This window comes from Pipistrellus hanaki (genome assembly GCF_964339955.1).
Source record: "Pipistrellus hanaki genome assembly, chromosome: 2".
Taxonomy (NCBI): Eukaryota; Metazoa; Chordata; class Mammalia; order Chiroptera; family Vespertilionidae; genus Pipistrellus; species Pipistrellus hanaki.
Window position 1 is genome coordinate 119450176 of NC_140504.1, and position 26461 is coordinate 119476636.

General features: G+C 36.4%; 1 long non-coding RNA gene across 1 annotated transcript in view; it reads left to right on the forward strand.

Annotated features, from left to right (window-relative positions):
• LOC311618395 overlaps positions 1-26461 on the forward strand; it is a 714645-nt gene that overhangs the window by 609967 nt on the left and 78217 nt on the right. The gene's annotated exons all lie outside the window — the stretch shown is intronic.

The window sequence follows — 26461 nt, forward strand, 5'->3', positions numbered from 1 at the left end:
GATTTTATCATAGAACAAGGAGAATCCTTAGAAAGTTTCAAGGATGGCGACCTGGTAAGTCAAATAATAGAACCAAACCATGGAGCAAGATGAATAGAGGACTGAAAACACATTCTTCGAAATCATATATGGAGATTATTTATAGGTTATTTTATAGAACCAGGTAAATCTTTAAAATTACCCTCTGACATTTATACCAAATAAATGAGAATCATTTTAAATTATAGGGACATATTATACACACAAACACACATGTTTGGTCTTTCAGTGCCTTCAGTTCACACAATACATTTAAGGTGCTTAATAAATATTTCTTTAATAGTAAGGTAACATATTTCTAAATCCTTATTGCATAGGAGATATAAGAAAAGCCCTTGTCTACAAGACAACTGTGCTTGTGACAAAATACAAGGTACAGAATTAAATGGAAATTCCTGACTAGTAAAGATATTGGATTGTTATTATATTATTTAATAACTAATATTTTATTATTTTAATAGCAATTATTAGAACCTGCTCTTTAATTAAACATTATCATTGTGGCAACATTATTTGATAAGAATTATCATCCCTATTTTATTGAAAATGAATACCTTAAGAACTTAATTGAGTCTGAGACTCAATATGTCATAAGATTTAGAGTCTATTTGAATCCATTACTCTGACTGTAAAACTCAAGTTCGCCCACTATACTATTATGCTTCCCTCAAAAAATAATTACCTGAGCAGAAGTTAATTAAGATTTTTGACTGAGAAAGTGAAATTATCAGAGTTGTACCTTAAACACAAAGTCTGGAATGAATTGGAGCAAAGAGAGAATAGAAGCAGGGAGAGTGGCTAAGATTCTGTTAAAGCAATTTATTCTTGACACATGTTACCTGGTAGGCACTGAAGGTCTTTAGTAGGGAATATTTTGTAATATTTGATCATGTGTTCAGCAAGGAAACACATTTTTACATTTAAAAGAATGTATTTATGCCAAAATGGATTTAATCCCCTAGGGAAACACCCTGAAATGATCATATATTTATATATCTCTTCTATACTTAAGGTTTTTTGGAGAACTATATCCTCTGCGGTAGTTTCAGAGGTTCCAAACTGCATATGCATGGACTTCAGATCAGAATCTGCCTTTTTCCTTCACAGCCTGCTCACCTTTCCTCATTCTTAAAATCCCTGCTTCTGCATTTCTAACTTCCATCATCTGGCAACCAGTCCTTCAGCATTATATATTAATGGCAAAAAATTATAATATCTCAAATTATTTAAAATTGTGTAGGTATCTATGATCACGCAACCTACTAAAAGAAGAAAGATGACTTTTTAGGAATAAGGAAGCAAGAAGAAGCAAGGACTAGGAGCATGCCCACAAGGAAAGCTGAGAAGCTACATTAATGACACAGTGAAAAATACATATTTTTAATTCTTACAAAAAATATAAGATGGGCATTACTGTTCCTAGAATTTAAGTATTTTGGGAGAGCTCATCCCTCCTAAACAGAGCCCTGTGCCCAGGAAGCTGAGACCAACCCCACCCTGAGGCAGAGGCAACTGATCCAAACTGACCAATGAACATAATCTCAGGGCGGAGCCCATTGAGGAGTTCATGGATTAAACACTCAACCTATGGTGTCCAGTCAGATGCAAGTACAGGCCACTTGAAACATGAATAAGAAAAATCACCATATGTGGATTTTAGAAACCTAAAAGCATTTGTGTATTTATTCATTCATTTACAATTTTGTTATCTGTTCACTGTCTGATGATGTACTGAGTGCTAATCAGTATTGGAATATGACCTGGAGGCAAATAATCATACTAATGGCCTAAGGGGAATTACAAAAAGGTCTGACATGGCTTGAATGTTGTCATTTAACTTAACTGATGTGGGTCACTTATTGGCATTTACTCTATAAAAAAATAAATCAATGTTCTATGCAGCCACATGTTACAGTTCCACAGTTCTGGCATTATTTTTTTTTTTCTCCTTCCTTTCTTACTTGACTCTAGGCTCCAGATGCCTAATTTTAAGCTTTAACTATTCATTTCATGAAAAAGAAGTATTTCCAAAATATCCTACATATTTTGGATTCCAAAAAATATTTGACAAACTGCCTTTAATTTTTACTGCTTAATTAGTATATTTCTCCAGGCCATTGAATTAAGGTTTTTCCCCAAAGGCTGTAATTGTGAATGGCCACTCATTAACTTAGAGCATGGTCTTCTGTTTTTCCATCAACCCTCACATTTCCTTAAATTTATATACCTGGGTATATATATTAAAATAATCTGAACTGAAAACATTAAAACAAAATTATCATGCAAAATGTGCTTTAATGTATTCTTTTGTTTTTAATTATCTATGTGATAATCCTATTTCATTTAGAACCATAGAATCATAGAAAATATAATATCCATATTTGTATGTTTTTTCCAGGAAAAATTAATTCAACTTAATTAATCATCCTTTTGGGTCAATGAGTGCATTAACATTTAAAACCATAATTCAGATTCTCCCACTTCATTTATCTTCATTGGTTAACCTGCCAGAAATTTCACTTACTAGGTATGTAAGTTTGTCAAAATATACTACTGTTCTTCTATATCTCAATATGAATTTGTTTTATCACTTACTTTTCTCCAGTAACTAACTGACATTAGTTCTGTTGCTTCATAGCATGTGTGCTATAGCTAGGTCAATTAAGTTCAAATTCTGGTCTGCTCTTATTTGTTGTGAACTTAGGCAAATTTATTTAATATCTCTGAGTCTTTGTTTCCTCATCTGTAAAGTGAAAGTGATAATACTTAGCCATCTTATAATGTAAACAATGCATCAGACAAGAAATACAAAGTACTTAGGTCATGACACTCATTGAATAATAAATATCCATGACTAATATAATTACACATAATTATTATCTGTAGTACTGAAGAATATTAAACTTTGTATACATATATATACACAAACACATATATGTACTGGTGTGTATATTTACATATATAAGCATACATAGACACATACACATATATACATATAAAAAAGACTATATATAATACATATGTAAAAAGACTACATATACATATTTATCTGCCAGTTTTTGTTACCATCTCTCCCAGAGGTCAGCAGTTCAGCCTGTTGGCCAGCAGCCTGGGGCAGCTACTGATCAGCCTGCCTCTATGATTCGGCCCGGAGATAGGTCCAGAGATGCTGACTGGCATAGAAACTGACCAATCAGAACCAAATCTGGGTGAATTGTGAGGAGCCAATGGCTACCTAGGAAGTGGAGCTTTTGCCACTGACTGGCATAGAAATCAACCAATCAGAACCAAATCTGGGTAAAGTGCCAGGAGCAAATGGCTGCCTATGAGGCGGAGATTTTGATGCTGACTGGTATAGAAACCGACCAATCAGAATCAAATCTGGGTGAACTGCTAAGGCAGAATCTAAGGTGGGGTCTGAAGAAGGGTTTTAAGAGCAACAGCTGTTGGGTGTAAGGTGTAAGAAAATGTTTCAATTTTTTAATGACCAGTTTGGCAGTAGAGTGTTTATGGCTGACTATCAGTCCAGATATAGGGATTATGTGTTTTTGTCTGCCAAGAGCATCTCTTCCTGCTAAAAAAGGCTCTCCCCCACTCCATTTAAGCAATTCTATCCTATATGATCTATATATACTAATAAAAAGGTAATATGCTAATTAGACTGGGTTGACAGGCCATCTTCCAAACATCCAACTTTCTTCTGGACAAAGCCACAGTGGCGGGGGCTGAGGCAGAGGCAGTTAGGGGTGATCAGGCCAGTAGAGGAGGGTAGCTGGGATGAGATCAGGCCAGCAGGGGAGGGAAGTTAGGGGTGATCAGGCAGGCAGAGGCAGTTGGGGAGAGCAGTTAGGGGAGAGCAGGGGAGAGCAGTTAGGGGTGATCAGGCCAGCAGGGGGACAAGGTAGAGGCGATCGGGCTGGCAAGGGGGCAAGGTAGGGGTGATCAGGCCAGCAGGTCAATGGGTTAGGGGTGATAAGACAGGTAGGGAAGTGGTTAGGAGCCAGTCATCCTGGATTGCCAGAGGAATGTCTTACTGCTGGTTTGGGCCCATCAGTCGGACATTCCCTGAGGGGTCCCAGATAGGAGAGGGTACAGGTCAGGCTGAGGAATTCCCCTCCATGCATAAATTTTGTGCACTAGTCATCATATATAATAAAAGCTTAATATGCAAATTGACCAGACTGCAGAATGACCATCAGAACAACCTGTTGCTATGACATGCACTGACCACCAGGGGAAAGAAGCTCAATGCAGGAGTTGCCCCCAGCCTGCAGGCCCCAGGCCAGCCAAGGTGGGTGCCAGTGGTGGCCCTCTGATTACCTTGCTGGTTGCCTGGCAGAGGAAGGCAACCGGCTGTGGTGGCAGGGGGTGGGGCTGATTAGTGGGTGGCACCAGGCTGGCCAAGGTGGGTGCCAGCAGGGGCCCCCAATTGCCCCATCAGTCACCCCTCAGATAGGCTCTGATCGCTGGCCAGGCTTAGGGACACTATCCGTGTACAAATTTTGTGCACTGGACCTCTAGTCTTAAAGAACAAGGAGACCTAGGAATATATCCCAAGAAATCAGAAACACCAATCCAAAAGGATATATTCACCCCTATGCACAATTTATAATAGCTAAGATTTGGAAACAGCCTAAGTGCCAATCAACAGATGAGTGAATTAAAAAAACTGTGGTATACCTATGGTACAAGATGGAATACTGTGCTGCTGCTGCAAAATAGAAAGAACTCTCACCATTCGAAATAGCTGGAGAGCATTATGCTAAGCAAAATTAGCCAGTCGTAGAAAGACAAATATCAAATGATCTCACTCATTTGTGGAAAATAATGAACAACATAAACTGATGAACAAAAATAGATCCAGACACATAGAAGCATCGAACAGACCGTCCAATCTCAGAAGGAAGGTTTGAAGGGAGGGATAAGAGATGAACCAAAGGGTTTGTATGCATACATATAAGCAAAATCTATGGACACAGACAGTAGGGGGGTGAGGGCATATTCTGGGGGGTGGGAGTGGTCAGGGAGAAGTCAATGGGAGGGGGGGAGAGAGACATATGTAATACTTTAAACAATAAAGATTTAAAATTTAAAAAAATGGAGAAAATGCCTGGCTCTATAACATACATACTCACCAAAGCAACAATTCTTTCCAGAACTCATTGTCAAGGTGATTTTTCCAGAGTAGTTGGGGTATTATTTTATTTCTCAGAGCTAATCATTATCTTGTGCTTAAAATGACCCAAGCACTCTAGTAAGAGTTTATCTTTCATTTATTATTTTATTTCAATATAAACTTCACACCAACTTATGAGGTGAGCACTTATTAATACTATTTTCTAGCTTGAAAACAAAAACTGAGGCATAGAGAAGACTGCTTGCCAAAAAGTCACACAATAGGAGATAGTAGGCTGGAATTCAAACTCCAGTCTGTCTGTCCCAGAGTCCATGCCCTCATCTAGACATCATGCCGCTGACTTACTATTCCATGCCATACAACCAAGCATCATCTTAAGAACTCCTCCTAAGCGACACTTGAGTAGGTCCAGAACCTAGACTAAAAATGAAAATAGCACAATAGTAACTTACTTATATATAGCATTTTAAATTATTCAAAAAAACACTTTCAGATACATTACCAAATTTGTCTTTCACAACGTTATGAAGAAAGGTATCACTCTTATTGTTTTATAGAACACTTGAACTCCAGAAAGGTTAAACAACTTGCTTAATTAAGATCACACAAGTGGAACATGAGGTAGCAAGTTTCCCAGTCAAGTACATTATTTTGTACCTTGGTAATTTTTTTCATATGTTTTCATCACATGGCAGAGAGCTCATGTGTCCGGCTTATGGTTTTGAAAACAATAGGTTAAATGTCTTCAGTTGTTTTACCATATTCCTGGTTAACTCTGACCTGTCTTCAACCTAGAATGCTAAGGCAGCCTCCAATGATGAGCCATCCCTTCCCGGAACAAGCTTGCGATGCCTCAGCTATCATTGCCTCAGGTGGGACACTGGAGAGGGATAAAGATGAAGCCAGGCAACAATGATATCCAGGAAAACAGACCATACTAGAAATATTGTTCACAATTGATTGCATATGTGCTCATAAAAAATTAACTTATTACTGAATCACAAGGTCAATAATTAATGTGCTCTGTTTCATAAATGTATCAAGCATCATCCTAAGAACTCCTCCTAAGTGACACTTGAGTAGGTCCAGAACATAGACTAAAAATGAAAATAGCACAATAGTAACTTACTTATATGTAGTTAAATGTTTTAAAATTATAAAAGAAAGCTAAATTTAAAGAACTGTACCTTTTCTCATCAAGTCAGCTGCTACTGTGTTATTGCTAACATATCTTTGACTTTTCTCTCAACTCTAAATTTTCTGCACTTTCTTTATGGAGACTGTCTCCAGTTGATCTGACTGGACTGTCCAAATTCTTCTGGCAAGCACTAAACTCAGCAAAACTTCCTCCTTCTGCCTGTATTACATTCATGATAGAATATAGATGTATTCCTGTTTGTACCCAACCTTCACTATAGCTAGGCTTTTCTCTCATATTCCCACAACTGCTTTTCTCTGATACTTCCACAATGGAAACAGAAAGTGGAAATAGAAAAATTATGATGTTCCTAACATCTACTATCCCTCATCGCTGCCTCCCTAAATGTGTTTCCATTCTTAAATAAATTTCTTCCAACCAAGAAAAGTATCTTTAATAAATAATAACTAAGCCAACCCCACAGGCTTTGCATGTCACAACCAGTGCCTGGTTTAGTAAACCATAACATGATTTGAATTCACACCCTTTTCTTTATTACTTTTTTTTTAAAAACTTTCATTGTATACCAAACAATTTGCTAGATGCTGAGATAATAGGCAGAAAAGGCAAAGTTCCCCTTGCAGGGGTCCTCAAACTTTTTAAAGTGGGGGCCAGATCACGGTCCCTCAGAGAGCTGGAGGGCCGGACTATATGAACTACTAATTCCTACTGTAACACCTCGGCTGCGCTCACTGCCCAAAAAACCTGGCGGGCTGGATCAGACTCCTCTGCGGGCCGCATGTGGCCCGCGGGCCATAGTTTGAAGACCCCTGCATAGGGAACATCAGATAACTTGAGACCTGTGAGATGAATCTACCTAATTCTAACAACAAAACTCAGAAAACACCTGATTGAGTGCTTATAGATTGAGTCAACTCCAACACCAATAACATAACAGAGAAGAAACATGCATTTTCTTGGTATTAATATTACTTATTTCAGCCTATGGTTCTTTTTCACAAAATTTAAGCATTTAATTTTATAAACTATAAATGCACAGAAGCAGGAAAATGTGACTTATTATCAAGAGAGGAAGCAGTTGGTCCCAGCCAGCTGGTTCAATTGGTTGGAACATAGTCCCATACACTAATATATTTAGTTGGCTCTATTTCCAGTCCAGGAATATACCTACATTTTTTATTCAATCAGTTGGGATGTGTACATAAGGCGACTGATTGACATTTCACCCCCTGCCCCTCCTTCTCTCTCTCTCTCCTTTCCTTTTTCTCTAAATATAAATAAAAAACATATCCTTGGGTAGAGATTTAAGAGAGAGAGAGAGACAGAGAGAGAGAGAGAGAGAGAGAGAGAGAGAGAGAGAGAGAGAGACAGAGAGAGAGACAGAGAGAGAGAGGAAGGGACAGAGATTGGGAGAGGAAGGAAGCAGTGAATAGAATCAGACTCAGAGATAGACAAGCTGCTGAAACTAGAACAACTATGACCCCTAACCTGTTTGGCTCAGTGGATAGAGCATCGGACCTGTGAACTAAAGGATTCTGGGTTCGATTCTGAACAAAGGACAAGCATAGGTTGCAATCGCCAGTGGGGGGTATGCAGAAGGCAACCAATGGGAGGCAACTGATTGATGCTTTAATGGTAATTCCTTACTGATGTGGTTATGTATGATAGGCAGATAGATAAATAGACCAATCCATAGAGATGATTGATAGAGATATAGATGATTGATAAATAGAATAGATATCAGGTAGAATTATACATATATATGTCTCAAATGTACTAAATACCTACTATGTGCCAAGCATTGTGGCAAAAAATTTTGTTACTTTATTTATTTATTTATTTATTTAGCACAAAATCCTGAGAGAGAGGTGTGATGATCCCCGTACTTCACATGGACAAACTGAAGCTGAGAGCTTGTTATTCTCTACTTAACTGTTTACCCAGAATTCCCAGCTGTCCATTTATTCTTTCATTCCATTCTTTGAGGCAGATTCCATAGCATTTTGTTGTAAGCGGGCACACATACATATTCTTTTCTTCTGCGTATCTGTGGATTCTTTTATTCTTTCTGGCTTTCTTTTCAGGTCATTAACACCCAAGTCTCACATGTAAGATAATTGACTAAAATATATTTAAATAGCATGCCATTCAAATTATTTCTAAAAAGCAATTTTTAACTGTAGATTTAGAAACCAACAAATCTATTTTAGCTAGCATAATTTCTGATGTACTAATTTAATCTGTACAAAATTGCATAAAACAAACTTAAAACAAGCCTACATCAATTTTTTGCCCTTGGATTTAACATTATATATTTTTAAATGAACCAAATAGAGTAATTAGCCCCCAGGCAAAGCAAATTACTCTAATAGTCATCTCCCACACATTCCTTTGGTGAAAAGACTGAAAATGAAAATAAGAACATGGCAGCTCATGGGTTAAAGCTCTACCTGTGCCCTATTAAGTAATGGTTTGGCATATTAATACAGAGGGTTACCTTTACAGAAGTTCAAAAGCAAATAGAATTGATATCTTCCCTTTTGGCTGCATGGTCTGGTCAAGTTAGTTAATTTCAGTTTTTATTTAGTTTCAATTCCAATATTTGTAGCAGCATGACATCATGAATGAAATATTCTAATTTAGTTGGTGAGAAACAAATTTTTGTATTTTGTAAAGGAGACATGAGTTATGGTCTGAGGACCCTACCTCTAGTGGGTAGGAAGTCTGAGCCCCACAGTACAAACTAGCTATATTACTTGGGTAAAATACTCAAGGAATCTGGAAATTGGTTTTAATGTTCCCACAATTAAAGTGCTGGATTTGATCATCTCTAAGGCCTTTTTAGTTTTACAATTTTAATGATGCTACCTTATATTTAAACACACAGTGACTTGATCATGATTTGGTGGGTATTTTCTCCTTTGTGAGTTATACTTTACACTAGTATTTCTAAACTTTATGAACCAGAAGGTCATGGTTCAATTTCCAGTCAGGGCACATGTCCCGGTTGCTGCCTCAATCCCCAGTGTGGGGCATGCAGGAGGAAGCCAACCAATGACTCTCTCACATCATCTCTCTCTCCCTCTCCCTTCCTCTCTGAAATTAAAAATAAATAAATAAATAAAAAATTAGGAAAAAAAAAAAAAAAAACCTGAGGTGCATGGTAAAATCCTGGTTTGTTGGGTTTAGAATGTAACCAGGAATATACAGTATATTTTAAATAAGTCCTCTAGGTGATTCCGATACAATTGTGCTCAAATGATAGTCAGGGAATGATTTCTCTATAATTCCTGCTGAGCAATAATTCTCAAACTTTTCTCTTTATCTAATCATCCTGAAGGAACAAGCTTTCTTGTACTATTAATAAATAGTCACTTCTGATTCTCATTCAGGGAAAGGGTCTTGCCAGTGTAGGAGAGCACAGAGTGATCAGTATTAAAAAAAAAAACAGGGAAGTAATAGCTTGAATAGCTTTATAGGTGATTCTGAAACGGTGCTTTAAGTAGGGGTAGGTGGTGGTGGTAGGGGGTCATTGTTCAGAGGAAACTTGACTCATTCCATAGTTAAAAACCATGAATTTAAGTGAGTTGATGACATATATGAAGCACTGAATAATTTGCTTAATATTATTTTGACTGGAAGTATATATTATAATGTAAAACATTTATAGAGAGGCAAAAGGCAAAACAAAGAAACATCTTTAATGGAAGAAGTGTCCCTGACTCTAAAATGAATTAATTTTTTTAAAGAATTACTTTGTTTTGTGAAGCTGATTTGGCAATACAATCTGAGTAAAGGCTAATTAGAACTTTTATTTTTGAAACTTCCTATCAAGTAATTAAAAAATAGGCCTTGTAATGTGATTAGTACATTACAAAAGTATATGGAGTGTCCAGTCAGCATGGCTCAGTGATTGAGTGTCGACCTATGAACTAGCAAGTCACAGTTCAATTCCTAGTCAGGGCACATGCTCAATCCCTAGTGGGGAGTGTGCAGGAGGCAACTGATCAATGACTTTCTCTCATCATTGATGTTTCTATCTCTTCCTCTCCTTCCATCTCTGAAATCAATAAAAAAAATGTATTTTTTAACTATATGGAAGGCAGTAATTCATGTTCTTAGCAAGATATTTTTAAATCATAACATCTCTGTTTCTATGAAAAGTATACACAACATACTTGAAAGAATGCCTGACACATTATAAATACCATAGAAGTATTATCTATCATCACAAGACAGGAGTCTTAAGTTTAATGTGTGTTAACAATCTCCTAGAGGGTTTGTGTTATATTTATGCATTCTGGGGCTCTAATCACAGAGATAATGAGACAGTCTGTGTTAGTACCCAGGAATAGGCATTCTGATTAGCATCTCAGGTATCCTGAGAGAGATTGATGGACTACATTTCAACAAGCCGGGACATTAGCTTTCATCTGACAAACACCAAAGACAATAAAAAAATGATTCTTATTGTGTCATAAAAACAAAACAGATAATAGGAGGAAGGTAAACCCTCAGTCAAATAACAAACAAATCAATGAACAAACAGCCTTAAAGATCTACTATGTATAAAACTGAAATACTAGGAAACAGGAAATAGGGACAAAGATATAAAATACAAAATTCTGTGTCTGTATGTGTGTCTGTGTGTGCAAACAAGGTAACCCAGCCTTTATAGATTCTGCCACTCTACAGGGGACCCAAGGCACAAGCCTTTGAAAATTTAAGTAATCATAACAGAGTAAGGAGCAATGAAAAATAATCATGTGAAAGATAAACTTTTATTTTTCTAATAAACTGAACATGAGGTTTCTCCTAAGACAAGTTTTGAAGAATATATTATCTGCCATCTTATAATTTCTAATTGTAATTAAGAAATTGACTTTTAAAAATAATAATTATAATATTTCAGAGTTGATGCTTTTAACCTCCAGTCACATAAAAATTTCAACACAGTAGAGGATATTATCCTTTTATGGAATGTTTTTCAGAATCAATGGGAGAATTAGACTGATATTTGACTAAACATATATAGGTATGGATATATAGTTATAATTATTTACATATTTTTCTATTAATAATTAATTTGAACATGTTTCTTAGAAATTGTACACTATTTGTTTATATAGAAAAAATAAAAAACAGAAAAATTCAAGGAAATTGTCCAATATTAAAGCATCTAAATGGGAAGCTGTGAAGAGTTCTCCATTACTAAATGGAAGAAATAATTTTAAAAAAAATTAAATGGAAAGCATGTCTTTTAAAGCAATATTGTTTCCTTTGTTACAAAAACGTTCTCATCAATTTCTCAGAAGCTATTGGTATCTGTTGAGCACTGTTTAATCTTTGTCTCTAATTATTTGTGGGTATAGATCATATCCCTGATTTTGTCACTAAATTATTGAATGACCTTGGGTTCATTTCATTCAAATGCCTCAGTTTCTCAGTTTATAGACTGAAGGTATTAATCCTTAATACTCTCATACTTCACTGAAGTATTTCAGAGATTAATGAGCCATGAAAGCTTTGAGCTGTTTTGATCAAAGGCACTGTATAACTACAAAGAATTGTTATTATTTACCAGTAGCTCCTTTTTATTGTGGCACTAATGAGCATTGTGGTCAGTAATAACTTATTAGAGAAAAAAATAACTTATTAGAGAAAGTTAAAAAGGTTGTGTCTCTCCATGTTCAGATACACTTCTTGTTCAGATACACTTCTTGTTAATATTAATTGGTGTTATGCAGACATATTGAAAATAGGGCTTCCTGTGGTCTAACAGTTCTATATGGACAAGTCTTCATAAACATACCTTCACAATATCATGAGTTTAGAAGACAGGATTTTAGAGCTTTCCTTGGATTTGTGCAAAGTCTACATAGAACTCACATTCCAGCAGTTTTGGTAGATAAGACACAGCATTTAAATGTTCTCATTAATATTATGTTCTCAATTATATCTTGTTTCTTATTTTAATAATCATTAAGCACTTTACTGATCTAGATCTGTCTCTCTCTCTCTTTCTCTCTCTCTCTCTCTCTCTCTCTCTCTCTCTCTCTCTCTCTCTCACACACACACACACACACACACACACACACACACACATTTTGCCTCCTTTTCTTTGGAAATGAGGAAAGCCCAATTTTCACATAGAGCCAAAACCAGTTTGGCTCAGTGGATAGAGCGTCAGCCTGTGGACTGAAAGGTCAAGGGCATGTACCTTGGTTGTGGGCACATCCCAGGTAGGGGGTGTGCAAGAGGCAGCTAATCAATGATTCTCTCTCATTGGTGTTTCTACCTCTCTATCCCTCTCTCTTCCTCTCAGTAAAAAAATCAATAAAATATATTTTTTAAAAATTTCACATAGAGAAGGTCGGAGTTAAATCATTGGATTTGCTAAAAATTTTCAATCAAATAGATGCAAATTTGTTTTCTGTTCCTTCACAAACTATGCTCTATTGTACCTTTCTATATTTCAACACATTAAACACTCAAAATGAGCGATCTAAATAGCAAAAGTGGTACATATTCAGCACATGTCTGAAAAGACTTCATCCTTTCCAAATTGATAGATGTCACTGAATCATTATGGTACAAATCAAATTTTCAGATTTTAAATGATTGAAGAAAAGTTTATAAAGTATTAGAAATAAAAGAAGCAATTCTATTTTACTTTTTCCCTCCTAAAAGTACATGTCAAAATCTTCTGCCAGGAATATTTGGAAGCACTTTGGTCTCTGATAAGAAAGGAGTACAACTTCTCAGAGCTCTGGCATTCCAGCCATCTCTGAGCAGTGTTCTTTTTCTGCCTAGGGGCTCTTTCTCATTCAAAGCTCTCCCCTAAAGTAAGCGAGGCACTCAGCCACTAGGAGCACTTCAGCTGGTGAAACAAGTTCATTCTTCAGTATTCAGGGTAAATGAATTTTTCATGAGCTAAGATCTATATAGAAATTTTTTTATGAAAACCTAAAGTATTCTTTAAGGATGAGTTTTATAGACTGAATAATGTACCTGGAAAAAAATATCATATGTTTAAGCCCTAAAATCCAATGTGACTATAGTTGGATACAGGAATTTTGGGAGATAACTGGGGACAGACAAAGTCCTGAGGGTAGGGCCTGCTTTGTGAGCAGGTGACTGTCTGCAAGCCTAGAAGAGGGTTTTCCCCAGAAACTAATCATGCTGGCATCCTAATCTCAAATTTGCAGTGTCCATTTGTATTGAAGAATACAAAATACAGCACCAAGAGCGTGGTAATGATTCCACTGTGGCTCACTGTGTTCAGTCTTCACATATGAAAATTATAATTGGATTCCTCACTTTATAAAGATATTAGAGGCCCGGTGCATGGGATGCATACACTGGTGGGGATGCGACCTGCGGGGATCAGCCCTCTGTGGGGGCACCACTGCTAAGTGACTGTGGACCTGCCTTCTGAGTGGCTGCTCCCTGGTCTGGCATCTTCCATGGATCCAGACCACTGGCCTCTCCAGGGGAACCAGTTGGGGCTGGGCCCAAGGACAATAGCACTGAGAGGTAGCGGAGTAAGCTTCAATCCCACAGTGACCACGAATTCACTTCTCAGAGGTCAGCTCTGTGAGCCTGGAGATTGTGGTGCTGTGTGGCCTGTGGGTGTCCAGAGGAGGCGGCAGGGAGCAAAGAGGAGGAGCCTGGGGTGAGGAGGCAATGGTTGCAGCCGTGGTTCCTGCCCATCGGTTTTCAGCAGGAGCAGCCACTCATCCTGGTCAACCGAGCAGTGCTCCCATTGTGGTAGCGCCCTGACCACCAGGGGGCAGCTCCTGCATTGAGCGTCTGCCCCCTGGTGGTCAGTGTGCATCATAGTGACTGGTTGACTGGTTGTTCTAGTCATTCTGCTGTTCGGTCGCTGGGTTTTTACTATATAGAACAGTGGTCAGCAAACTCATTAGTCAACAGAGCCAAGTATCAACAGGACAACGATTGAAATTTCTTTTGAGAGCCAAATTTTTTAAACTGAATCTTCTTCTAATGCCACTTCTTCAAAACAGACTCTCCCAGGCCATGGTATTTTGTGGAAGAGCCACACTCAAGAGGCCAAAGAGCCGTATGTTTTTGGACTATGGTTATAGGATGTTAGGAGGTGCAATGTTCATACTTTTCTACAACTGTTTATTTATCCAATGTTATGTATCAAATGCCTATTCAATACACATCTAATTAGCAAACATTAAACTCCAGGAGGGGTGTTGGGTAGGAAGATACTCAAATTGGACAGGGTTCCTGGCCAAGGAGTGCAGAGCGTGATCGAGATGTGCCACTTACTCAGAGAGAGAAGGAGCGCCTGGGCTTCCTAAAGGAAGCAGCAGCAGGTGTGGCCAGCTAGAGGTTGTGAAGAAGAAAAGCTTTTTAAAAATATGGTGTATATACTTGTTTATGGTGGGAAATTATGTAAGGTGTGGAATTCAGTGATAAGAAGGGTGAAAATGTAATCAAAAAATTTAAATGCTCTATATATTTAAAAAATAAAGGAATGATTATTTAGTAATTCATTATTTTTGGACATTTTTTACCAGCTTACCTTTGAGGAATGCCACTGAATCTTTAAGCTATTGTAAACATGTCTTGACTTTGTTTTTCTTGCTTTTACAAAATACAAGATAAAATGACTTCATAAAATATGTTGATCCATATTGTCTACAGAATAATTTAAAGGATACCAAAGCTATTGATTGGCCTAGAATGTCACTCCCTCCAAAATGCAAGATGCTAGATGAATGATGGCAAATTTTATGCTAAAAAGTTATATTCTTTAAATGCTGTAAACTGCCATAACACTATATTATTGTGATTTAGAATGTCAAAGCTAGAATCTTGTCTTAGGAATGTATTACCGTAGTTGTAAACCTTTCCCAGGTTACTGAGCCTTTCTGTGTCTTAGGTTGCTCTTTTATGAAATGGGGGTGTTAATACTATCTTTCAAGGCAGTTGTAAGGTTACATTATGCCAAGTGCTTAGAATATCAGTAGGTATGAAATGAATGTTAGCTATTGCATTATAAAGAAGCTTTTTCTAAATCAGGTGCCATTTATGTCATGTACTTACCTAACTGCCCTGGCTAGGACTTCCAGTGCATTGTTGAATATAAGTGACAAGTGTGGGAATCCTGGTCTTGTTCTTGAATCTTAGAGGAAAGTGTTCAGCTTTCCACCACCGAGCATGATGTTAGCTCTGGGCTGGTCATAGTGGCCTTTAATATGTTGAGATATGTTGCCTCTATACTTAATTTGTTGAGAGTTTTATAGGGGACATAAGACAGAGAGATAAGGACAGATAGTATATACCATTACTAATATGTGGAAAAATTTTAAAAATAAAGAGTCAAACTCAGAAACAGAAAATAGAGTGATGGTTGATATTTTATAGGGGTGGAGGGACTGGGGAGATGTTGATCAAAAATACAAATTTTTACTCATAATTTGAATAAGTTCTGAAGATATAATATACAGCCTGATGACTATTGTTAATATACTACATTGTATACTTGGAATTTGCTGGGAGTAGATCTTATGCATTATCACACACACAGAGATATACATGCACCACATCATCATATTGTACACTATAAATATGTTATCATGCTGTCAATTATACCTCAACAAATCTGAAAAAAAAAAGTTAGAAGCCTTTTACTTTATTCTATGACACAAGTATTTTTAAAGGTAAGTTACATGCATGAGTTCTAATATTAACCAAATCAAAACATCCCATGGCATATTAGAACTATACTAAGTGGCCAGATTATTATATGTTCAGAGATCATAATAATCTGGCTACTGAGAGTATATTATAGAAAATTAAATCAGAGAACATATGTATGCCAATGATGTTCATAATTTTATCCTACCAGTTACCTGCAGCATTTATTCATTCACTCATTCCAAAAGCGTTCAATGAGGGTAAAGTTTATGTTATCTGCCAGACCCTGTGCTTGATGTTGAAGATAAAATAATGTGACTCTTTTTGCAAAAGGTCCCATACAATAAAACATAATTATCTTGACTTAATTATTGAAAAAACTATTATTAGTGTTTAATATGAAATATGAGGGTTCCCTTCTTTTGAAAGCAATATAGTTTTCTCATTTTTATTTTTTAGCACAAAATTTCATTTACTGATGTATAATTGAGGGCTGAGCTTCTGAAGGAAATTTGGTTATACAGTAAACTTTAAGAAGGAGTGAGAATAATTTAGCAAAGAAAAGGGTGAAATTATTGATTCATTTATTAAACTGATGTTTTATTTTAAAACTACATAAAATAATTTTGAGTGTAGTATTCTCAGTGTGGTAAAATTGAAACTAAGTTATATATTTTTGTTCATCACTTTATGTTGTTCAATATATTCCACAAATGAATGAGATCTTATGATACTTATCTTTCTCTGACTGGTTTATTTCATTTAGCATAATGCTGTCCATGAAACAGACCATCAAACCTCAAAGGGAGGGCAAGGAGGGTGGGCAGGGGCTGGGGGGGGGGGTGGTAAGAGATCAGCCAAAGAATTCCTATGCATATAAGCATAACCAATGGACACGGACAATAGCGGGGTGAAGGCCTAGGCTGCAGGGGAGGGGCGGGCTGAGAGAGGTCAATGCGGGAAAGGGAACATATGTAATACTTTCAACAATAAAGAATTAAAAATAAAATAAGTTACATAAAAAGTAGTATGCTTTGCTCTAAAACAAACAAACAAGGAACCCTTTCATCAATAACTTTGCTTCAGAAATGTTAATTTTGTTTAGTGAAAGTAACAAGACCTCTGGTCGAAATACTAACTGACAGCCAGTTGAGCTTGCCTTGAATTTTGATGAAATTTCATTGTTGCTGGTGAACTGTGTATAAATTAAAGATAAAGAGGAATGGCTGGAGAGATCATGAAACACTTACTATAATTTAAATAGAGGAGATTAAAATAGGAGCCAGAAGATTAATAGAATGGCAATCTACTGAAGATTATTCAGCTCTGCTGTCTTTTCCTATGTATGGTTTTATAAACATAAATAAACTCATACTCCAAATCATAATAATACACATCCTACTTCCTTAGCCCAATTCCTTGTAGAAGTGGGTTGGCTTCCTCTTTTGGCACATGCCCTATTAGGCTCCTGAACCTCCATAAGAGCACATACAATAAATTACAGCCTATGGCTTACTTAAACACTGAAGCAAGGTATCTGCCCTAAATCAGAAATAAAGAATTTCTGCACTTCAGATTCATGTCCAATTATATAACCTCAAACTCTGACAGTCTTCTGAATTTACAGGTCTAAGAACTGATGTTCATGGTGATTTTTGAAGTATGATCAGCCTATCCAATGTTGAGATACATAAACTGTTATCCTTGGAGATACCCGCTTGGCCCATCCTATTTTGACTAATAGCAGAATTAATTGCTTTATTCATTCATGGGTTGCTGTTATGCTGTGGACCAACATAGTCTCTAATGACATTTTTTTCAGTGAACTCAACTGCCTAATCATTAGCTTCAATAGCTCCAACTATTGGGAAGGAAAAAAGAAAATGGACACTATTTTCATTCTAATATTAACTAAAAAAAATTATCAACTACTGCATAAAAAGATTGTGTGTAAAATAAATCTCAATTGAAAAAGTAACAATAACATTTTTGTTTTGTAAATTAAAAAAAGGTGCTCACTTAGAGGTGTTTCTAAAATATGAACTAACAGTAAGTACATAAGCAATTAATTGTGAGTTCACTAAAGAGTTCCAGAGCAAAGATACATCATTAAAATTTGCTGTTTCATTCTAGATGATAGCCTGTTTCTCCTTGAGTGCCAGTTAGTTTTGGCAAGAGTGTTTTCATATGAATTATTTTGTTTCCTGAACATTCTGGGAAGTTCAAAAGATATGCCAAGTAACTAATGATAAATTTTAAAATAAATAAATATAATGGAGGCTAAATAAGAGAAAATGTGAGTGCCATAAATTAGACAGTAAACTTTTTTTGTATAGACTTAACCAAATATTAAAACTGGAAAGGATTCCATAAGCCTATTATGTTATAAAATTATATTTCTACTCTGTAGTGTCACCTTTCATATTTCACAGGCATTTTTCCTGTCTCACCTCAGAAATGCTGGGTGTGAACGCCACATGATGAACCATGAAGCAGGACAGTGTCACTGTTGTTTCCCTTGAATCAACACTTAGAAAAACCCCAATTGCTTTTTTTTTTCACCATGAAATAATGCTGTGCCCTCACTCTCTTTCTCGCTATAGGTTTATTCATTGTATCTCTTATATTTATATTTAATGTATTAATTAAGGAGTGATAGATGAGCTCCTCTATTGGTTAAGTAAAAAAAAAAAAATAAATAGAAGCTTAACTCGTGTAAATGTTTCCAGTAATTTAAAATAAAACAAAACACATTTTCCCTCTATCCTACCCACAGAGTTGAATAGATGTTTCTGACTTACAGAAAATATACTTGTTAATCTGTTAAAGTATCTCATGAAATCCATCTTTATTTACAGAGATTTTATTATGAATTTTACATTTTCTCTCATATTCAAGAATCAGGTTTCAGACTTGACTTTTACTCGCACATAATGCTAGATTTGATTGATGCCCATTACCAAATATCAGGCAGAATTTTGAAAAGTGGTACATTTGTAAACTTTTTAGAACATTTCCCTGGAAGAGGTTTAGTTTAGGCTAACATGTTTATTTCACCACTACGCTGAATGGTATATTTTATTTTTTTAAATTAAGACAAATTTTTTTTCTGACTTAATATAGCATATTACATGAATCAGAAAGAAAAAAAACCTCCTCAAAGCATAAATTCCTAACTGAATATGCTAAATTTACAGATTGTTTATAATTAAAATTCAGAAGAAAACCTAGTTATCTGTAAATGATTAGAGTAAGTACAGCACTGAATACAGTAAATACTATGAAATGTCCAGTAAAATACTTCCTCTTAAGTAAAATAAAATTATTATATTTCTGACTCAATACTTATTTAAAAAGCAATATATTGTTTCCCTGCATTTTTTTCTATAATTAAAATTTGTTTAAAATATGCACTTCATATTTTATTGATTAGTTTATTTTATTTGATTAGTTTTCATTCTTTACTGGAAAATTATCAGACCTAAGACATTTTATAATGTCTTTCTTTTGTTTTAAATTTACTTTTTATTTTTTAATATATTTTATTGATTTTTTTACAGAGAGGAGGGGAGAGAGATAGTTAGAAACACCGATCAGCTGCCTCCTCTTTAGCCTGAATCAGCTTACCTTTCACATAAAACCACATATACACATGCACACACACACACACACACACACACACACACACACACACACACACCTGGAGCTAAATATGGGATCATTGTATGTTTATTTGATGTAGATAAGATGACTACACAGAAGAACACTTTTCTCTCTGTGGTGGATCTCAGCACATTATGCTACATTACGCATGGATAGAAATGAGAGACAAAAAGACAGAAAATGTGTTTCTGAAGCCAACTTGATTTCTGGGCAAAAGACTCCTTCTGTGGCACAAGTCACCACAGTAAAAATATGCAAGTTCACTTCCTTAAATGGTGACTTCACAAATGGAGATTGTTCACCAATTGCTTCAGTGATGGTTCTGAATGTTATCCAAGTAAGAGTATGTGTTTTACAGGTTCCATTATGATTTCTTCATAATATGCTAGAAATCAGGACTGTAATACAAAATAAAACCAGATGAAGTGAAACTAAATTGTTCAAGGGCCAGGAATGATATTGGTAAGCAGTGTAAGTGGTTCTGCATCGTAAAATGTGTGTGAAAGAGGAGAGCCTGGACTTGGGGAGTTAGGAATTGTGTATTCTAAGGAGGGGAGTGTTCATAGGTAAAATCAGTGAACAACACATACAAATGACAGTTCAACTTGCTATTTAAAAAAATTATACTACATTTCTTGATGTATATTTTAATGCTGATCTGTTTTAATGAAGGACTTCCAAGCCAAATTATGTCTTTCTAAGCATATCTTCTAACCTCCTCACTGTCCTCTCTGTGGAATTCCAGACTCTTACTGCAACTCATCGGCTCTTCAGAACCCTGCGGCTCCTTCTCTCACCTACTTATCCTGAGACCACAAGGCATCCCACTTACCCTTTGTCACATTAACGTTGGCTAAATACTCCCTCACATGGAATAAAGTTTGGCTTTTCGATATTTACAATTGAACAATTTATTTTCTGTTTAATGTTCTGGGAAATCACTAAAGCCAGAACAAGTTTTAAAATTCAAACAACCACATCCCCCAAACCTTTGCCCATCCTGTCAAGTTCACAAAGCAAGCAAAGTACCGCTTTGCATTACAGCCTTTCCCCACGTGCCCAGTGCATCCTGACAGAGAGAGCCTGTGCTTTTCCATGCGTCAGTGTCACATGCTATTTCCTTCAACATCTCACCGCTTATTTGCTGTTTTGCTGAAACCAGCTTGGGATAGGAATGAGTTTAGGAGCAACCAGAGCTCTTAGGTTCATTTTCCAAATTAGAATCCCCAAGAACAGTTCATGGGCTCTGCACACACAGAGTGCTTTATTTGGACTGCCTTGTTTATTTGCATAGAAATGCCAGCATTTATATAAATGGTATGTGTACTTTACTGCTCTATCATCTGAAAACAGTATCTTCTACAAAATGTAACTATTCATCCGGCTAGACACATGCTGTAAATATAAAATAATCCTCTTCCAGTCTCTAAAAAAATCCTGGAAGGTAAAAATGTGGAATTTTCCATGCCTCCAATGTTAGAATTTTAATAAGAACCTTCACATTCTTACCCAATGGAAGAGAGCTTCCTTCCCAGGAGGGAAATGGTGGGCCCAGGGAAGGCTCAGACTGTGGTAGCTAGAGGACTGCTGGCCTTACTCCTTTGTTCACTGGGATGCTATGTTACCTTGCATAAGTCTTTAAACTTTTTAGGTCTCACTTACATCCGCATGTATAAACTAGCTGGTGACATGCTTGACTATCCTTTAAGGTCCATAAAATTTTTGTAAACCCAGATATGATTTCAGAAGGTACTACCTATAAATGTGCAGTTGGTGGTTTCAAGGGATCTAAGCTGCAAGGAGCTGTCTGAATAGAAGGGAAATTATTTGGTATAAAAATGCATTATCAATGTCTAGCACAAAAAAAGGAATTAAATATACATTTACTGACTTGGGAATTAGACTAAACCTATAGAAGTCTGATGGATTTAAACATAACAATTTGTGATATTTGATTTTTTGTGTGTGTGTCAGCTTGGCTAGGCTATGGTGTCATTATTTGTTCAAACAACAATCAAGATGTTGCCATGAGGGTAATTTTTAGATGAGATTAACACTTTAATTAGTAGGCTTTGAGTGAAGCAGATTGTTCTTTATAATGTGTGTGGAGGCCCTCACCAATCAGTGGAAAGCTTTAAGAGTAAAGACTAGAGTTTTCATCAGATAAAGAAGGCATTTGGTCTCAAGATTGTAACACAGGGAATCTGGCCTGAGTTCTCTACCTGCTGACCTGTCCTGTGTGTTTTGGACTCAAGAATGTAACATTGACTCTTCCCTGAGTGTCCATCCTGCTGCCCTGCAGAATTCAGATTCAAGAATATAGTTCGGCTCCTGCTTGAGTCTGCAGCCTGCCAGTCTTCCCTACCAATTCCAGGCTTGTGAGCCCCCATAAACGAATGAGCCAATTCCTTAAAATAAAGCTCCCTCTCTCTTCATTGGTTCTATTGGGTTCTCTTTATCTGGAGAATCCTGACTAATACAACATTTGAATAGAATCCCTCAAAATGAGAAGTCAAGCTGGCTTTAAAAAAGAGTTTGAGTGGTTTATAAAGACAAAAAGAAAGAAAATCTTGACTACACAAATTAATAGCAAAAAAGCAAAGGAGTATTGGTAAGAAAGGCAGGGATAAAAATTTTAGGGGATACTATTCTGTAAAGGGGGATAAAAAAGTTATTCTAACCACTAGAGTTATTAAAAGCACTAAATAAGTTAACATTTACCTTATTTAGAACAGCACTTAGGACAGTGCCAGGCACCTACTGTTTGCTAGTATTAATAAATGTTTGCTAGTATTAATATTTCCATCATCATCATCATCATGAATCATCCTTATTATTGTATATATGTGATTATCATATCTGTTCATATAATAATTAATAATTTATTCAAATACTCCATTGTGGCAGGTATCATATGTTCTTTTGACAGAAATTGCAAAGAAGATTAAGAAATTAATAGTTAAGATAAACTCTTTATAAAAGAGTGGCTTATAGCCTCATATTAGTAATCCAAGTATGCCATATCATTATAGGATCCCACAGTAGTAAATCTGTTAAGTCATTTTTGCTCTTTAGGGTTTTAAATTCTATGCAATTATAGGAAATTGGGCCATAATTACTTTTCCCCCAACCTTAGTTATATTTAAATATTTGCAACCATCAACAACACATAGATCATTAATGGTTATAATTAAAGAAGTCAGATTAGCATTTGCAAAAACAATCTCAATGAAGTTATAAGTAGTATTAATATAAAAGATTGAAAATAACTTGTCCCTTACCTTGGACACCTCCACATCCATTCTCATCAAACAGTTTTATTGATGGATCATCATAGAGAATTGTATTATCAATTTGTAAGTGAGCTGAAAGGGCAAATTTATGATAACTTTCTTATCTATTTGTAGACATGCATATGTAATTACAAAATCATTATTAATCACCATACTACTTAAGTATATTATAGGTCACAGATACAAATTCTATTCAATATGCTGCCTTACTCTGGGAATAAAAAATAAAAAAATAAAACTGTTGTAAAACAATGATAATTGAAACAATGATTTATAAAATGTTTATTGCAGGGTATTTATAATAGGATACTACTTCAACCAAAAGAACCGTATCTAATATACAAGAATCATTTCAGAACAAGCCATTATGACTTTTTCAAATCATACAATCTATATATAGAAAACCCTAATATGCAAAAAAGACCAAACAGCAGAATAACCAAACAACCAAAGAACCGGTCACTATGATGTTCGCTGACCACCGAGGGGGGGGGGGGTGTGGGGGGGGGTGGAACATGGTGGGTGTTGGCATCAGGCAGCAGAGCGTGGAACATGGCAGGTATTGGCTGTGGTGGAATGGTGGAGTAGGTGAGCAGGGGCATCAGACCAAGGCGGGACAGCAGTTGCTGTCATTGGAGCGAGCCTCTGGTGGTTACTGAATATTCTTTGCTCCTGTAATCCTGCCAGGCACTTGCACCTGCTATTGGATCTGGCCCTGCTCACGCCCGTTGCTGGTGCTCAGTGCTGGCCCTGATTGCTTGGCACCATCAGCAGGTATGAGCAGCAGCTGCCATACCCAATCACCCCTCAGGGCATCTCCACCCTGTCCAGGCTCCCGAGGGGTAATCGAGGCAGCAGCCACTGCTCATTCCACTGACAGCATTGGCCTTGCTTATACCCACTGCTGGTGCCAGCCCCATTCTCTCTGCACCCATTAGCGGGTGTGAGCGGGTCCAGTGCCATCAGCACATGGGAATGGCAATGGTAGGAGCAGGGCTGCAGGCAGACAGGGGACCAGAGGTTGTGGTGGGAGGGGCTGGGTCAGGGTGCAGAGGATGGGCCAAGACCCACCCCTGTGCCCACTGCAGTCTCATGGCCCACAGTTCCTTTCAAGGTGCATGAATTCGTGCACTGAACCCCTCATAAAATATATAAGCATGGAATTAAAATGAATATTTTCCATTAGCTATTCTCTATATATCATATTGTTGCATATATGTAAGAAATACTAAACTTTGGTAGTCTCAGATTCTTTTATAGAATTCACATACATATATCAAGCACGTTCCTCTTCCCACAGGAGGCAAGTGAACTAACTGAACTGTGGTTGTAGTTTTACTGAGGTGGTTTTGATATGGCCCATGTATGCCTATTACTTATCGCTTTATACTCCATGGGTGCACCAATGTAAAACACAGGATGTTAAGATTAAAAGCAGCAGAGTTAAGATTTTTGATCAGGGAGAACACATTTAGTATGTTACATCAACAGGCCCTTACCACCCCTATAAGGTGAATTAATTAGTTATTAAATAGAATATGTCATGATTAATTTTATGTGTCTATTTTGCTAGGCTGCCCAGTTGTTTGGTCACACATCAATCTAGATATTGCTGTGAAAACAATTTTTAAATATGATTAACATTTAAACCAGTAGACTTTGAGTAAAATAGATTACTCTCCATTATGTGTGTGGGCCTGATCCAATCAGTTAAAGGCTTAGGAGAAAAGACTGAAATTTCCCAAAGAAATGATTCTTCTCAACATTGCAACACACATAAATGATGCCTCTATTTCTGGTCTGCTGCCCCTCTGAATTAAATCTCAAGACTGCAACATCAATGCTTACCTGAATTTGACATCAACTCTTACTGAAATTTAGGCTTGCCAGCCTGCTACATAGATAAACTTTCCAGTCCCCACAATCATGAGTCAATCCCTTAAAATAAATATATTTCCCTCTCTCTGTGTACACACACACACACACACACACACACACACACACACACAGATACACTGACACACATATACATTATATGTTCTATTGGTTCTCTTTCTTTGGAGAATACTGATTAATCCACAAACTAATATTACTTATAGCAAATCATATATAAAATTATAAAACACTAAAATGTTGTGCATCTACTACATAACAGCACTCAGATCCATATTCCATACTCAGTAAAAGGTATCTACCAGGAACCAGTGATAAAGGGATTGTCCATTATTTTTATAATCTCTGCTATATAAATATTGATATAATATCCTTCCAGAATTTATTGTAAAAAAAACTGGTGGTAGTGGTTGGTGATTTACACTGAAAAAGAGCCATAAATTCTATTAAACATTAAAAGTTATCTAACCTATGCTTCTTTCCTTTATACCTTGACTTCCAGGAATCTCAAAGTAAGTATGAGTGCTTAACTATAGTAATACTGCTGTTCTCTATTCCTTATACATTTACTTCTACTTTTGGTATGTGTTCTCAAATCCCCCTCCTTTATTTGAATTTTTTTTTAACCATATACATTTATTTTTTTATTATAAGCTGTCTCAAACTATTTTTGGAAGTGAGTATTGCTGTTAAGTCTCTGCATATTCTTAAACCATAGAAGATATATAAGGATATCTTGTGCTAATTAGCACTACCTACTTCCCAAATGGAGTAACAACACAAGCTTGAGTGACCAGTACAAAGAAAAAGAACACATCATTAAATGTACCATAAAACTGGATTATGGACACTTGTAAAGAGAGCTGCCTGCTCTAAAATGTGAAGCCCCAGCTTAAGCACAGGAGTTGGGCAATAACTGCTGGAAAAGTGACCAACAATATTTACTGTCTATAGTTAGAGCCATTCTTGACTTGGCTAAGTCAACTTTAGTCCTTACATCATAAAAATTCTGTCATATTTGCTATATATTTCAATTTTCAAGAAAATGGAAACAACTTCAAGTGATAATTCAATTGACACTTCTCTTCAAAATTGTTGAGATTCTCTCTCATTCCTAAAGTGTGTTTTGAGCAAATAAAATGTAGAGATTTTTCGTTTTTCCATTTCCAGTTCACTCTGATTTTCAGCAACTGATAAGACCTGGTCCTGAGAGTAAGCCCTGGCCTTATTATGCAGATACATGTCTTTTGATGATATCTCTGTATTCTGAATCATTTACAAATACGTTTAGTTCACTGAAAACTGCCTTTTAAAATAATCTTTGCACTGTGCTTGATCCCTTTTTTGTGTGAGGAGTTACCCCAGTTTTTATTAAAAAGTGCAGATTCAGTGATTGTTGCTCAATGATCTTCTGGATTGCAGATGACTCTAAGTAACGTTTGTCACTATCATTATCTCAATAACCTTTGTAAGCCCTAGAGTGCTTGGTAAACCATCACATATGCATAGCAGTGTTTACATAAGAAGCATTGTTGAATTGTTATTTTACAACCGCAGCTAGACTCAAGGTTATAGAAGAGTAAATCATTATATCACTGCACC